Genomic DNA, 15716 nt, shown 5'->3' with positions numbered 1-15716 from the left:
AAAATGATTATCAGGTTTCTTTGTCTTCCAGTATGGCTTTCTGTGCTGGTTTTGGATAGGATAGGGTTAATTTTCTTCATAGTAGTAGAGGACTATGGTTTGTATTTGTGCCCAAAATGCTGTTGATAATACAGCAGTGCTTTAGTTACTGCTGAGCAGTGCTCACACCGAGCCAAGGCCTTTTTTGTTTTTCACCCCACCTTACCAGCAAGTAGGCTACGAGTGCACAAGAAGCTGGGAGGGGACACAGCCGGGACAGCTGACCCCAACTGACCAAAGGGATATGCTGTACTATATGATGTCATGCTCAGCATATAAAGCTGGGGGAAGAAGAAGGAGAGGAGCAAGTTTGGAGTGATGGTGTTTGTCTCCTCAAGTCACTTGTTACACGTGATGGAGCCGGCTGTCCTGGAGATGGCTGAGCACCTGCCTGCCCATGGGAGTGGTGAGTGAATTCCTTGTTTTGGTTGTTTATGTATGCAGCTTTTGTTTTACTTATTCAACTGCTTTTATCTGAACCCATGAGTTTTCTCACTTTTATCCTTCTAATTCTCTTTCCATCCCACCATGGGGGAGTGAGTGAGTGGCTCTGTGGTGCTTATTTGCTGGCTGAGATTAAACCGCTACAGTCAGTTTTATGAAGGAATGTCACACGGCTACTCTATGAATTTAATTTCTTTCTGATCTTGTGCTCTAAAGGCACAAGAAAGGTCAGAATGTTCATCTTTATAAACCTTGCTGACCAACATTATTTACTTTCCATACCTACACACTTTTCTGGGGGAAAATCTACTTGGATAATAGATACTGATATCTAGTGATTTCTCCACAGGTGACATTAATTTTATCTGAGTAAATCTTGAGTGTAGTATTTGCGAGCTGATATAACAGCAGTAATACAATGTATTGTTGTTGGGCAAAATATAGCCATGGGTAACCACATAGTTGGTTGGAATTCAGTAGTTAAAAAGAGGAAATAATTCTATTTGAATACGACCAGTACACAGGGACTATTGCATTATGTTTGTGGGCAGAGCTATTTGGAAAATTAAATGTCTCTAAATATTCATGGCATCAGTTTAATATTGCATCAAAGGATGGCAAACAGTGGCTGATTTACCTAGCCAGAAATTCTACAGACATTGCCAAGGTTAAAACAAATTTAGTTCTTCCTTATTCATTTACTAAGTGAAAAGTATGTGACTTTGATGTTAATGCAGTGCAATAAAAATGAAATCTGTGACAGTTTCCTACTGCCAAATGGACTACTCTGCAAATGCTACAGAACCATCAACGAGGGTAAAAAACCCCCAGTTTCTTAACTTTAAGAAAAATACATTGACCTTGTTGAGTCTTTGTAACAATTAAATGATGTATGAAATGCTTCTAGTGTGCAGACAGAATATACACAATGCATCTCTCTGTTATTTGTAGTAATATTGTCCTCAGAAGTGGTCAGAAACCCTATCAAGCATGACAATGCCAGCTAAAAGAAGGGAAGGACTATCTGTATGAGGGAATTAGATTAGAAATAGCATAGAACTTTTTGCTTCTTTTTTATTACCTACCCCCCAGACCACCCAGATGTCCAAACAAGACAATGTAGTAAGTTTTCAGGGTCATTAAAAGGACTTTGAAAGTCTTGTTAAAGTAAGAAGGTAAACAAGGACACCTCTGTGTCTAAAATTTGTTGAAGTCCTTGTTAATGTAGTCATAGAAATCTCTCTTTTCATATAAAATATTGTCAAATTAAAGTCTTTGTCTATATTTTGTATTGTATAGGACTAAGAGCAATCAAACAAGATGATGTCAGGAGGAAGTAAATTGGGGGTTTCAGGGAAGGTGAGTTCCAGGTAGAGAACTTTACTGGATGCATTGACACATCAAGCTGATGGAATGAGGCAAAAATAGGGAGGAGTTACCTGCTAGGTGTATATGTGGCCCCACACAGAGATGGACTTGGAAAGCTGGAGTAATCATCTGGAAAGATGATTAACAGACAAGGAGTCTGACAGCAACAGGAAAAAAAATTGCATCCAGTGAGCATAGCAAATCAAGATGAGGGCCCTGATCCGGCAATATTACGTGCATGTTTAACTATACTCTTGGGACTTGTTGGATTTATAGGAAGTACTCACATAAATAAGGTGAACCGTCTACAGAGTTGAGGCAAAGGGCCAAAGCATCTGTCCTCAATCTTATAATACAGTGATGCAAAATAAATTACCTGAAAAATAATGGAACCTTTAATTCCAGTACTCTGAGCCTTTAATTCCTCAGTGTATTATATGTGGATTCATTACAGTATATGCATTGAGTCTATTTAAACAGCTAATATAGCAAGTAAAATAAACTTTTCTGAGGTAGGAAATACATTCTCATCTAAGTGAAAACTGAACTCATTTTATTTCATAATCTGGTTTATGTCTTCCACATGACCCAAGTGATTAAGGCCAAGTGGAATATATTTTTTGGTAATACTTGATGTAATAGTCACAGTTTTAGTTTGTATAATCCTAAAATGTCATTACTAATGAGGAAAAAGGATTTTGTTTTTAAGCAGAAATTGTCCTTTTAAGTTAAGGTTGAAGAAACTGTGTAATATTTTTTGCATGATGATAATAACTAACCTTGATTTTCCTTCTTGGTCTGTATTGATTCATATATAAAACATTGGGGATGATATCTATGTCTGGCAAAGATGATATAGTTTATTATAGATTATTAGTGTAAAGATAATATCTAGTATCAGGTAAAAATCTACTTGAAGGTTAAGCCTGGAACAAAATTTAAGGGAGATTATTGGTGAGAAATCCACTGGTTGACTTTTGACTAAGTATTTAGGAAGGATTCAAAACATGCTTTCTGGAAAAAAACAAAAGTTGAATGCTAGACAGATATCTCAGGTAGTTATGCTATTGCATACTGTGACTGACTTTTTCAGTGAAATTGAGAACTATAGGTGTCAGAACAGTGTTCAGCAAAATGACATTTATTTTCCTGGAACAGCAGCTGTAAAAGGAGTTTGAGCTGCCTGCGTAACTTAAAGTGGGCTAAGCTCCAATGTTTAGCAGAAGGAGTTTGAAAAATCGGCAGATAATTCCAATATATGTGCTCTTACATTGTTGTTGAATACAATGGAAAATTCTGGTCCAGAGAGAAAGTGATGTATAATAGGCTAAGCTTAATAATATTTGTTTATAATAAATTATCCATTTTAAACAGATTTTGACATTGTTCCTGAGAACTGTAGTTTTCAGTGTCCAAGTTTTAACCCCTTCAATAGTGTCAGAGATACAAATGTATGTATTGCCGTTGTCTTTAGTCTTTACAGTTTCTGGACTTCTGAGGCATTCATTTTTTTTGCTGGATTCTTTATTTTTATTACTTCTTTTAGTGTGTATTAGGCTAGACCTAATGCTGGTTTACTCCCTCACCTCATTGCTCACCTCAGGCCCTCATAACCTTATTTCCATTTTCATCATGTGCTGGCTCTTCTCCATGCTCTGACATTTTAGTTATTCAGGTAGGCACACTGTGAGCCAGCTTAATAATTTGCTGTCATAGCCTGATATTCAGAGCTTGCAAGGACATGAACTGTTTACATTCATTTTTAGCAAATGTTGATGGTTAATATCTGCTCTTCTGTTAAATGGTGAGAAAATTGATGCTTTGCATTTCCCTTCCTAATTTTTATCCCAAATCCAAAGGGTCTGCTTTATGTCCTAGGTTAATAGCCCTTCACAATTTTAATTTAGAAATCATCTAGGCATTTGGACAGAAAACTAGTATAATTCCTTCTGAAATGCTGTGTCTCGTGCAATGGAATACCTGCCATAGAAACATCCTGCAAGACAGTCCTACCTGGTTCCACATTTGAGAAGGTGATATTGTTCATCACAGATGAAGGAGTAGGAGATAGTCTTACACATGGAAACTCCCATAAAGACATTTTTGATACCTCGTGGCAGATCAGGTAAGATTTTAGCTTTGTGAAAATAGTGAAAACAACTCTCTGTGGCTTAGGCTAGATTTAACCTGTGTTGTGGGTTAACCCTGCCTAGCAGCTAAATCCCACAGAGCCATCTGCTCACTCCCCCATGGTGGGATGGAAAGAGAATTAGAAGGATAAAAGTGAGAAAACTCATGGGTTCAGATAAAAGCAGTTGAATAAGTAAAACAAAAGCTGCATACATAAACAACCAAAACAAGGAATTCACTCACCACTCCCATGGGCAGGCAGGTGCTCAGCCATCTCCAGGACAGCCGGGCTCCATCACGTGTAACAGTGACTTGAGGAGACAAACACCATCACTCCAAACATGCTCCTCTCCTTCTTCCTTCCCCCAGCTTTATATGCTGAGCATGACATCATATAGGTACAGCATATCCCTTTGGTCAGTTGGGGTCAGCTGTCCCAGCTGTGTCCTCTCCCAACTTCTTGTGCACTCGTAGCCTACTTGCTGGTGAGGTGGCGTGAAAAACAGCAGTAACTTAAAGCAGTAACTTAAACACTGTTGTTTTGGTCACAAATTCAAAACATAGACCTATATGACCTACAGTGAAGAAAATTAACTCTATCCTAGCCAAAACCAGTAAAGCCTGTCATTAGAAGACTTAACATGAATTTTATATTAATTAGATGGACCACATTACTATCATGTCTGATAGCCTCACAACCATTTACTTTTCTTACATGAATCTAGTAAGGTAGTAAATGCTGCTTTACTTGTTTAACATACTAAGAACAGAAAAGCTAATTAAAGTTAATTCTAACATGATGTTCACAGATGGCTTTGTGAAAGTCACTTGTATTGTGTTTTTCAAGGTACATTCAAAGGACCCCTTTGCTAGCACAGGGACCTAGAGGCAGAGTTCTGACTTTACTGTATCATTCTGCCCAAGCTCATTTGACTTGAACTAGTTTCTTCTGAGTTAGATTTTGATATGTAAACAGATCTTAGGCTTTTGACCAATGTCATTCACCAAAGTCTCTGGCAAATCAAAACTTAAATCTAGGTCTTACCAATCTTCTCACTGATGACTGAAATAATTAACAATAAGTTTCTGATTTGAATATTTCACAAATTAAGTGTAATGACTATTTTTCTCCCCTCTCCTAAGACTAAGAGGAAAAGAGGGTCTTATTTCAGTAAAAGATATTAGGCTTTTAATTTCACACTACGAAAAAGTATCTGAGGTATTCTTTTATCAGATTCTGGGCAGCTCTGATAGACCCTGAAAATTAACATCTGAATTCCCTTAAACTTCACAACTACTGCCAAGCAGCTTAAAAACATTGTTGATACAGAGGCTTATTAATTACTAGTATAGTCTTTGTAATTGCCTAGTCTAGAAATTGATGAACAAAGTCATTTCAGAAAGCAATCAATTTGAAATCTAATTTGTTGGCGAAATGAACCATATAAACAAAATGCCACTTGCAGTTTGACTAAAATGAGATGTGCTTAACGAGCCTATCATCATCTGTGATATTCATCATGATGGGTCACAGTTACATAAAATGTTATAAATCTGAACCAATGCACATAAAGCTGAAACATAATATTGTATTCTGAAAAGAATAAAACATAAAACAGATGGCTGCCCCATGGAAACATCCTTAAATCTCACATGTTCTACTCATTGACTTTTGGGCAGATGAACTGAAACTGAGTAGGGGGAGAGCAAAAAAAAAAAAAAAAAAGTGCAGGTGTCCATTCTGTATTACATTTTACCTTACTATCCATTTTGGAAGTGGAAGCTGAAGTGGAAGTTGAGACCAGGGAGGCAGAGGTTCTAGATTTGAGCAGCCAAACATAGGCCCTTTTGGAGTAAAGTGATGAACAACTTTTCCTTCTTTATCTCACACAGTTCCAGAGCCAATTGTTTGAGGGAAAAAAATAGGTATTTGCAGGCAGCATGGTGAAAGCTTAAGGACTTGCCAGAATTTTTTTGTTTTGTAATTAGTAGTGATGAATAAGAGCTATAAGTAAAGTTGTAAGTAAAAATGATGAGATGGTTGGATACTAAAAAGACATTCAAGAGGCTAAAGAACTGATCTGCCTGAAATAATATGAAGTCTAGTTTCTATTTCTTCAGTGCTTAGCTAACCAGATAGCATGTCTCCTCTCTTCTGACTCATGACCCTATCTTTATTTGGAATGTCTAAAGCAAGAAATCTGCACTTATAGCTTTCCCTTTTAATGTTGGATGATTGGATGTTTCCCAGCAATCCCTTTTTAGAGAATTATCTGTTAAAATGTATCTGGAAGTCTAGAAAAAAAGGGGATTTGCTTAAATATGAAAATGCTCTCCTGTAAATAGTGAGGTAACAAAGTCCTGTGTACAAAGAAACTTTTAAAATTTGCATGGAGCTCCAGAAAAGGGAAAAAAGTAATCAGAAAGATGGAAGGAAATAGAGAAAAGAAGAGCAAATATATTTGCTATATATTCATTGTCTTCTATGACAGATATTCCTATGTGGATGATTATATATCTATGCATGTATGCATATATATATATATATAATGTGTAGACATACCTATATATGTGTAGAAATGTCATATATACTTAAATATGTATGCATGTGTTGAAAGGTAGAGAGGTGAGATGACTCTGCTGAAGCTCTTTGCTCTGTGGAAAGACACATCATACTTGTGTGTACAAGCCATAAATAAAATATGCAATGTTGATGAAACTTAATAGCTGGTAAAAAAATAAATTCTTAAAATTAATGTGTTCAAAAGAGAAAAGAGATAATTTTTGAAAGCCTTTAATTCTCCCCTCCCTTTTTCTTTTTCTTTTTCTTTTTCTTTTTCTTTTTCTTTTTCTTTTTCTTTTTCTTTTTCTTTTTCTTTTTCTTTTTCTTTTTCTTTTTCTTTTTCTTTTTCTTTTTCTTTTTCTTTTTCTTTTTCTTTTTCTTTTTCTTTTTCTTTTTCTTTTTCTTTTTCTTTTTCTTTTTCTTTTTCTTTTTCTTTTTCTTTTTCTTTTTCTTTTTCTTTTTCTTTTTCTTTTTCTTTTTCTTTTTCTTTTTCTTTTTCTTTTTCTTTTTCTTTTTCTTTTTCTTTTAATTTTCTTTTTCTTTTAATTTTTCTTTTTCTTTTTCTCTTTCTTTTTCTTTTTCTTTTTCTTTTTCTTTTTCTTTTTCTTTTTCTTTTTCTTTTTCTTTTTCTTTTTCTTTTTCTTTTTCTTTTTCTTTTTCTTTTTCTTTTTCTTTTTCTTTTTCTTTTTCTTTTTCTTTTTCTTTTTCTTTTTCTTTTTCTTTTTCTTTTTCTTTTTCTTTTTCTTTTTCTTTTTCTTTTTCTTTTTCTTTTTCTTTTTCTTTTTCTTTTTCTTTTCCTTTTCTTTTCCTTTTCCTTTTCCTTTTTCTTTTCCTTTTCTTTTTCTTTTCCTTTTTCTTTTCCTTTTTCTTTTCCTTTTCCTTTTCCTTTTCCTTTTTCTTTTCCTTTTCCTTTTCCTTTTCCTTTTCCTTTTCCTTTTTCTTTTTCTTTTTCTTTTTCTTTTTCTTTTTCTTTTTCTTTTTCTTTTTCTTTTTCTTTTTCTTTTTCTTTTTCTTTTTCTTTTTCTTTTTCTTTTTCTTTTTCTTTTTCTTTTTCTTTTTCTTTTTCTTTTTCTTTTTCTTTTTCTTTTTCTTTTTCTTTTTCTTTTTCTTTTCCTTTTCCTTTTCCTTTTCCTTTTTCTTTTTCTTTTATTTTTCTTTTTCTTTTTCTTTTTCTTTTTCTTTTTCTTTTTCTTTTTCTTTTTCTTTTTCTTTTTCTTTTTCTTTTTCTTTTTCTTTTTCTTTTTCTTTTTCTTTTTCTTTTTCTTTTTCTTTTTCTTTTTCTTTTCTTTTTCTTTTTCTTTTTCTTTCTCTTTCTCTTTCTCTTTTTTTTTCTTTTTCTTTTTCTTTTTCTTTTTCTTTTTCTTTTTCTTTTTCTTTTTCTTTTTCTTTTTCTTTTTCTTTTTCTTTTTCTTTTTCTTTTTCTTTTTCTTTTTCTTTTTCTTTTTCTTTTCTTTTTATTTTTATTTTTATTTTTATTTTTATTTTTATTTTTATTTTTATTTTTATTTTTATTTTTATTTTTCTTTCTTTTTCTTTGTTTCTTTGTTTCTTTTTTTATTTTGCTTTTTCTTCTTTTTATAGGCTTGGGAAGCAAAGGAAATCACATTAAGTAGGAGATCTCACTTACTTACAACAATATAAATTAATTGGTTTCGGTTCAATTATTCCAGATTGACAACAGCACAACAAAGAGCAGAATCAGTCCCCTAATCACTGAAGTGTTACGTGATGATTTTTAAGATATGAAGAGTCTCTTGATCTCTGCTGTCACAGAACAGTATTTCAAAGTAGTGTGTATATGTAAGTGAAAGAGACAGAATAGCGAATTAAAATCAGTGCTGTAAAAATATCTTTACTTTTTCCCAGACAAATGTTTTTCAAGGAGAAAATAAATACCAAAGTATAGGAGAAAACTTTTTGTTTCTCTGGAATTATTCTTTTCTCCTGTCTGCATTGATAAAATTCCAAACCAAACCAAAAAAATAACCCCAAGGCTTTTTAGGAACATACTGAGTAATATGTGGATTAACACAGCAAAGAAGGAACAAGAACTGTCAGATTAGCTGCATGAGTGATGCTACCCCGCCTCTGGTACCTGAGCTAGTCAAGGGGCCCCAGAGGTATCTTATCTCATGTGGGCCCCTGTGGAATGGAGACTGTTTGAGTTTGTCTACTTAGGAGATGGATTTGATGCAGGTCCTGGTGAACTTCCCAAGCCCTGGCAGTTGAGAACAATCAGGATCTTTTCAACATACATAGTCCTTAGGTAACAAACTGCGTGGGGACTGCAGCAGAGCATTTGTTGGTGACCCATTAACACACAAATGCCTATCATGCCCTGTCAGAAGAAAGTATTACTTTTCTAACATCTAAGGGAGACTACGAGACTTACTTATACAGCCAGAATTATTTGAAGGAAGAGGTGTGATTAACTCAGATCCCTATTTAATTTGGAGGAGAATTCCTGAGGAGACAGCTTTGTAAAGTGTTTAATTGATTAACATTTCATAGGAAAACTGAGCTTTGTAATTTTAATGAAATCAATGAGAAGCTATAGTGATTTTTTCAATTTTTTTTTTTTTTCCTAAGCAGAAGTAAATAAATTTCTAAAAATCATTATGCCTAGCTAATATTCCAATACGAGCTCTGGTGACATGTAACGCTCTTTGAAATCGACCTGAGTGTCTCATGGCTACTTTATCATCTTGCTCGGTACTGGTAAAAGGGTATTCCTTTACTTTCCTTAGCATTTCTGCCTAGTATCTTTTGAAATGAAGTGAGAGACTAGGGAAAAATTTGTTTTCCAGACAAAAAAATAATAAAAATTTTACACTCTACATATTAGAGTTAGGAGCCAAAGAAGATCCTGCTTGAAAAGCTGACTTAACATATTGGATAAAAAAGTTTAAAGGTGAGTTGACAAAAATGATCAGTCTTTAAAGCTGTGATCCTTCACTGTCACATCCCTAAGATCTGTGTGTTTTCTGCAAGGACATCTAGCTTCTCAGGTGCAAATCCTCAAGGAAGCTTGCAGGCAGATGGAGTCTCAGCTGAAGCCCAACCATAAATAAGTACAGATTTAAATGGTTTCAGCAGCATTGTCTCTCCTGTTGTGTTTATTGCACATTGTAAGCAGCACTGTTTGGCTAAGCCTACAAATACCGAATGGAGAAACTGAGAACTCAAGACTAGTGTATTTCTGTATTTTCTGCTGAAACTGAGATAGTTTTATAATGAGGGTATACTAATAGAACAGTGGAGCAGAATTGATCATTTTATATTCCTTAAGTGGTTCTACTAGGGGAAAATTAAATAAAGGAATTTCCTTTCTTAAGAGTAGGAACGTAATTAGAGTTGTTGCTGTTCCTAGCTTTCTTGAGCAAATTCTTTAATTTTTGAGTAATAAATATGCTGAAATTACTTCTTGCATGAGCTGATTCATAATTATAACAACCATGGGAATAAATAGTTCTGTTTAATTTATGTTAAGAGCAAGGGCATCAGTGGCAGATAGACAGATATCAGAAACACACCATCACCCTGGTATAGACAATTAATGCTTTTCCTAAAGTACACGAGAGCAATTTATGTGCATTAGTCCATCCTTTCCTAATTTAAGGTTTATGATCCTTGTAATACCAAGATATATGAATTTCAAGGATTATGCATGTCCTTGGATCAAATTTCTCAGTAGTCAATGAAGTGTAACAATTAATTATAATAAATAATGCAAGCAGAACTCATGACAAAAGGCTGGGTCAGTAACTGAACAAAATGGACAAGGCTTCTACTCTGCTTATTTAATATGCAGAAATATAAGAACAAGGAATTTGCTACAAAGAATTATAGGTCTATCTGGCATGAGAATAAGGAAAGGAAACTCGTATTTTCACAGTGTCTTTCCTTAGATATTGACAAGGTTATACAACAAGTCTGAGAGAATTCTGTTCTTTGACTAGCTACAACTCTAGCATCTCATGCATCAAATGATGGCATAACCCTTGCTTTGCTGCTTGGTAGTAGTGGCTATGAAGTGAACTTTAACATCTGCTTGTAATATGTGATATGTGTAAGCTCTGAGGTTCATTTACCCTTGTAATTTAGCCTACATTCAGATCAAGACAAAGTGGCTTCTCATATTAGAACATGTGTCTTAATGATACAAGAACTCTGCACATCATCCATAATGGCAAAAACCCAAACTTCTTACAATTTATTCTCTTTGTCACATTTGTACAGAATACTTAAAAAGTGTGTCAGTGGAAGTGATTGACCCATCTGTACATACTAAAAAGGCCCACAGAACTGCAGCATCACAATGTCAATAATAGTATGAATGTGAAATACAGCTCACTCCACTGTCAATGCACTTTAGTTAAAACAAAGTCTAAAGATACATATCCCGAGTTCCAGTCATTCTTGTGTGTTTCTACACATAAATGTCTCATATACCAGTGACAACAGATATAACATCCGATATATCTGTGCTGGGGGAGAGACCCTGGATGAAGTCTTTATGCAGACCAGCAAACACAGTTGGTACCTAAATGAATTACTATTTGTTGCGATTTTTAGTTTTATGGTTGATCCCAGAATTCACTTTAGATGCTTTCCCTCCATATGGTAATGGGAAGTTTCAAGTAAGGAAAGATCTGGATAGGAAGTGAACACACATTTTCTAGAGATCAAAGGCTGTTTTTTTATCTTATTACTAATCCTTCCAACCCATTTAGCCTTATGTCCCTTCACTTGTAGACTGTAACTAGAATAGAGACACTATTACAGATATCAGCAGCTGGAAATTTTGAGATGTTAAGAATGCTTTAAAACACCTGTTAATGTATCACAATCATGGATGCCTTTTTATTGTTTATTTATTTTCTAATATTTCTAAGCAGCCCCAACAAAGATTAAAATTCTCTTATTTATTCCTTTTAACTGAGGGATTCATGAACTACATCCTTACACCAAGGATAAAGCATTTAGAGACAAAATCACCTAGTACAGTAATACAAAATATCACTTTCCTTCTCCAAGTGCTGTGATATACTCTGAAAAGTTCGCAGTGGAAACCTTTGCAGTAAGACTAAATCTCATGGAAGCATTTGTGCTCTGGCAGTGTTAGATAGATTTGGATGCCTCAGTGAAATGTATCTCCTTTTTGATGAAGAAAGTTTATTAGCCTATGGTGTCCTGGAAAGAACGTTTGCTCTGGAGACAAGACTTTTCTCATGTAGAAGTGCATGTGTAATGGGTGGAGTTTGTACCTAGCACCTGGAATTTGTGGTTTCTAATTCTAGTTTATCTTCTGTTTTATCTCTGGACACAAAAACTGGCTAAATCACAGTTATTTCTCTGCTCCTCTCTGTGTCACTTGTTTAATGGATATTATACTATTCCCTGTTTTGATGCTGTGAGTATTCATGACAATGAATGTTCATATGGAACTTAGTTCTCTAGGAACATGAAAACTTCTGTGTTATTTCACTGAAGAGCATCACCATCATGTTCCTAATCCACATAGATAGACATTATACTTAATGTTTTTAAAGATGATAGTATCATGTGCATGAATAAATGTTTTAAGTATAAATAACATAAAACTTGGGAATATTGTCTAGAGATATATATTGTCCTTCTTGGACTAATATTCCAGGCTTTGTCTACAAAATGGCAGTCTATTGATCTCAAGTCCTTCTTGAAATCTGTTTTTTATCTTGCCAAACAAGAGCCACTGTTTTGTATTATTTGTAGGCTCCTGGGAAGGCCACAAAAATATAACTGGGGAAAAAAAATAAAAAGAATAACATTTCTACTTCCAAGTCACATTAAGTTAACTTTCCCCCTGTTCAGATGAAAAACAGTGTCAGTATTTGTTTATTGAAAATATAAACAACAAATCACTGTGCTTTTAAATCTTGATTTCAAAATAAGATTTCTGGTTGTCTTATGTAAACATACACACATAGATATTATACTTCCTAAACTGCAAAATCTGAAATGAAATTTTCATGCTACGATTGTGTAGATTAAAGAGTAGTCACAAATGACCTGATCTTAAAGCTGTTCAAATCTATAACTTTAATATGAACAAGCAAAAAATGTGCTAGATTTCATGTTTTAATATGAACAAACAAAAAATGTGCTAGATTTCATGCTTATGTCTAAAGAAATCTAGCTGTGTTGCTTCAGTTCACAACCAATCTAATCTTTACCTGTTGTCTAAGTATATTCTGGATTAATTAAATATTTGGGAGTTGGATAAATTAATTCCTTTGAGGCTCTTTCAGCATTAATTATAATGTAGCTCACAAATTTTGTACTGACTTTTAAGCACCAATATGTTCCATAAGATAGTATGGTGAGAAAAAAAAAGATAGCTGGAATACTTGAAATAATTTGTGCTTTGGGATCTATTTTGAAAGGTTTTTAAAAGATCATTCACTATTCTGAAGAGAAGTGTTCATATTTTGCACACTTTGTATTCACTTTTGTGTACACATAAACACATGCATCTACATCTACATACATATGTATACATCTACATATATATGTATATAGAAATTATTTGCCCAAGCCCAAAGATTGACTCAGTAGTAAATCCACAAAAAGAACTGATATCTCCTAATTTTAATGGCACTTCTCTCTTCAGTGAACTATACATAATAACCTCTGGCTTAGCTTCAATTTTTGATATTAAGCAGACAGCACTGAACAAGATTACTCAGTCTAAATTAGATCTGATTCTCTAACATGTCCTGTCATTAGATACTATTGCATAAATAGCCAGTTGCACTTTTACCCATGAGTATGATTCAAAGTGTGCAGATATTAAATACTCATGAACATTTCATAATGGAGAGAAGAGACAAGTATTCTATTAAAAAATTTACAATAATAAGAAGGTGATTTTTTTTTCCACTGGTTCTCTTAAACATTTCTATTCCAGGAGATGTTTCTGACTTGATTTGATATAGGGAAAAATATAGATTTAACATTTTAGCTCATAGATTCTGCTGGCTCTATTTTCTTTCAAAACATGTTCCAAGGTTTCTGAAGTGGTTTGGCTGATGTACCTATACTGTTATTTTGAAATCTGTTCTTCACCCCACTGCAACATCTAAAGCATGTAACTGAATACATTTACTCTAATAGGCATATTTAGCAGATAATAGGCTTGACACGATGTTCTTAAGTAGAAGATGTTCAGAGCTGGTTATTCAACAGCATAACCTTATAAGACAGAATTTCAAAGCAACATTTTTACCTCAGTTGAGCATGCATTCATAATTCAACTTATTTTTGGTACAAATGCTAATGGTAGTCTTTAATAATCTGACATGGTAAGAATATTTAGTCTGAATTGCTCTGCATATGTATTACAGCTAACCCTGAGGTTAGGTTGTTTGGAATTTATAATAATCCTCCCGGAAACTATTTTATAAATTTTAGTTTTAGAAAAATCTGTTTTTCCACAAAGTATGTTATGAGTATGTTGCATTATCGATCACTTTCTGCTAACAGATAGACAAGAAAAATCTTACTTTTCCCAGTTATTTATTTTGACTTCTGCTTAGAGGTAGAAATTTCTGCCACTTTGCTCGATGCCTATATAGGGGTTTTACTGAATGGTTTGTCTATCCACATGTCAAATTGATGAAAAATCCATCATGACCTGTAGAAGGCTAGGGTTTACTGTAATCAAAGCTTGTTATTTCAGTATTTGTCTTAACATCCAGTTGAAATAATAATTTAGTTAAATTCTTTGCCTTTCTTAAATGGGATTTTGTTTTTAAAGAAGCCTAGAAATTGTGTCCATGTCCTAGGTACATGATAATTATGGCATTTGCAGAACATATCTAAATTTGCTTATTCTCAGTTTGTGTAAGTGATGATGGTAGAGTAGCTACACAGATATTGAATAATTACCCAAAGGTCATGGGCAGGATTGTGCAGACTGTTTTGAAGCCTATACCACTTTGTTATCATGATGCCACTGTTGGAGATATCTGGTCATAATCTATGGTAGCAAAGTAGAAAAATGTTTGCAGTCACCAGATTTATGTATATGTGAGTCTGTGGACGTACATCCAGATCTAACTAGTAGAACATATATATTTAGTGAGAAATAAAAAGTGCTACTTTTTACTGTTTGTTGCTTCTGTTCACAGATAATGGTATTAAAAAAGATGAAATTAAGTCTGTCTAGGCTTTCTTTTCAGTTTTTTTTCATGTCAGTTTAAAGCACAGGGTACATTTTTCCTTTAACAGTTAAATTAAAAACAATGGGAAGACAATGAGAAGCTAAAGATTCATGAACAGTGCCTACCTAACAGAAAATTGATTATCTTGCCTGATATATGAGGAGGAAAGAACACCAAGGAAATGGCTGAAATAAATGGTGTTTGGAGGGTTAAAAGAGCAGTGCTGGACATGAAGTGACCAGATTTTCAAGTGAATAATGATGATCCATTCCAAGAATGATCTTGGTCTATGGTGTAGGTTTTATTTGGAGGTAGATAGAAAGGCTTATGTGGAGGGATATAAGAAGCTGAGTTATGAGCTGAGGAATGAAATGGTTTCTCTCATCACCTTGATGAACTAAGTACTCACTCCTTTTCAGTTTCCTGCCTTTTAATATAGAAACTAAATTATTTTAAAGACAGGTGTGATCATGTCATTTGTCTTCTGGTTTCCTTAATTTATCTTCTAATTGTATGTTTTGTATTACTGTAGTATTTCCTATTTCAAGCCCTTTTCTATTATTTTTATTTTGGCCTTGTGGCTTTTTCTGTTTTAAAGGCATTTAGATCATTTACTTTGCATTCTCTCTCTTCCCAAATTTTCCATCAAAACTTTCCTGAGTAGGTTTGTTTCTTTGTCATTTTTCCTCGAACTGTTCCTTAATTGTTCTTTGCTTCTCTCCTTCAGCTTAGCTACGATTGTTCATACCTCATCCACCCACTTACTTGCTTCACCTTTTACTAACAATTGCCCATATGCATGGTTTTATTTCATTCCATTCACCATTCTGTCTCTTTCCTGTTTAACTCAGTCACCCAGTAATTCATGCCTTACTCTGCCTCTAACTTGCAATTGCTCACTCACTCCATTTTAGAAATCTGGGGGAAATGCAAAGAGAGTAAATGTAAAAAGAAGGCAAAAAGAGCTA

This window comes from Tyto alba, unplaced genomic scaffold, assembly GCF_018691265.1.
Source record: "Tyto alba isolate M040663 unplaced genomic scaffold, T.alba_DEE_v4.0 Super-Scaffold_6, whole genome shotgun sequence".
Taxonomy (NCBI): domain Eukaryota; kingdom Metazoa; phylum Chordata; class Aves; order Strigiformes; family Tytonidae; genus Tyto; species Tyto alba.
This window is presented reverse-complemented; position numbering follows the sequence as displayed.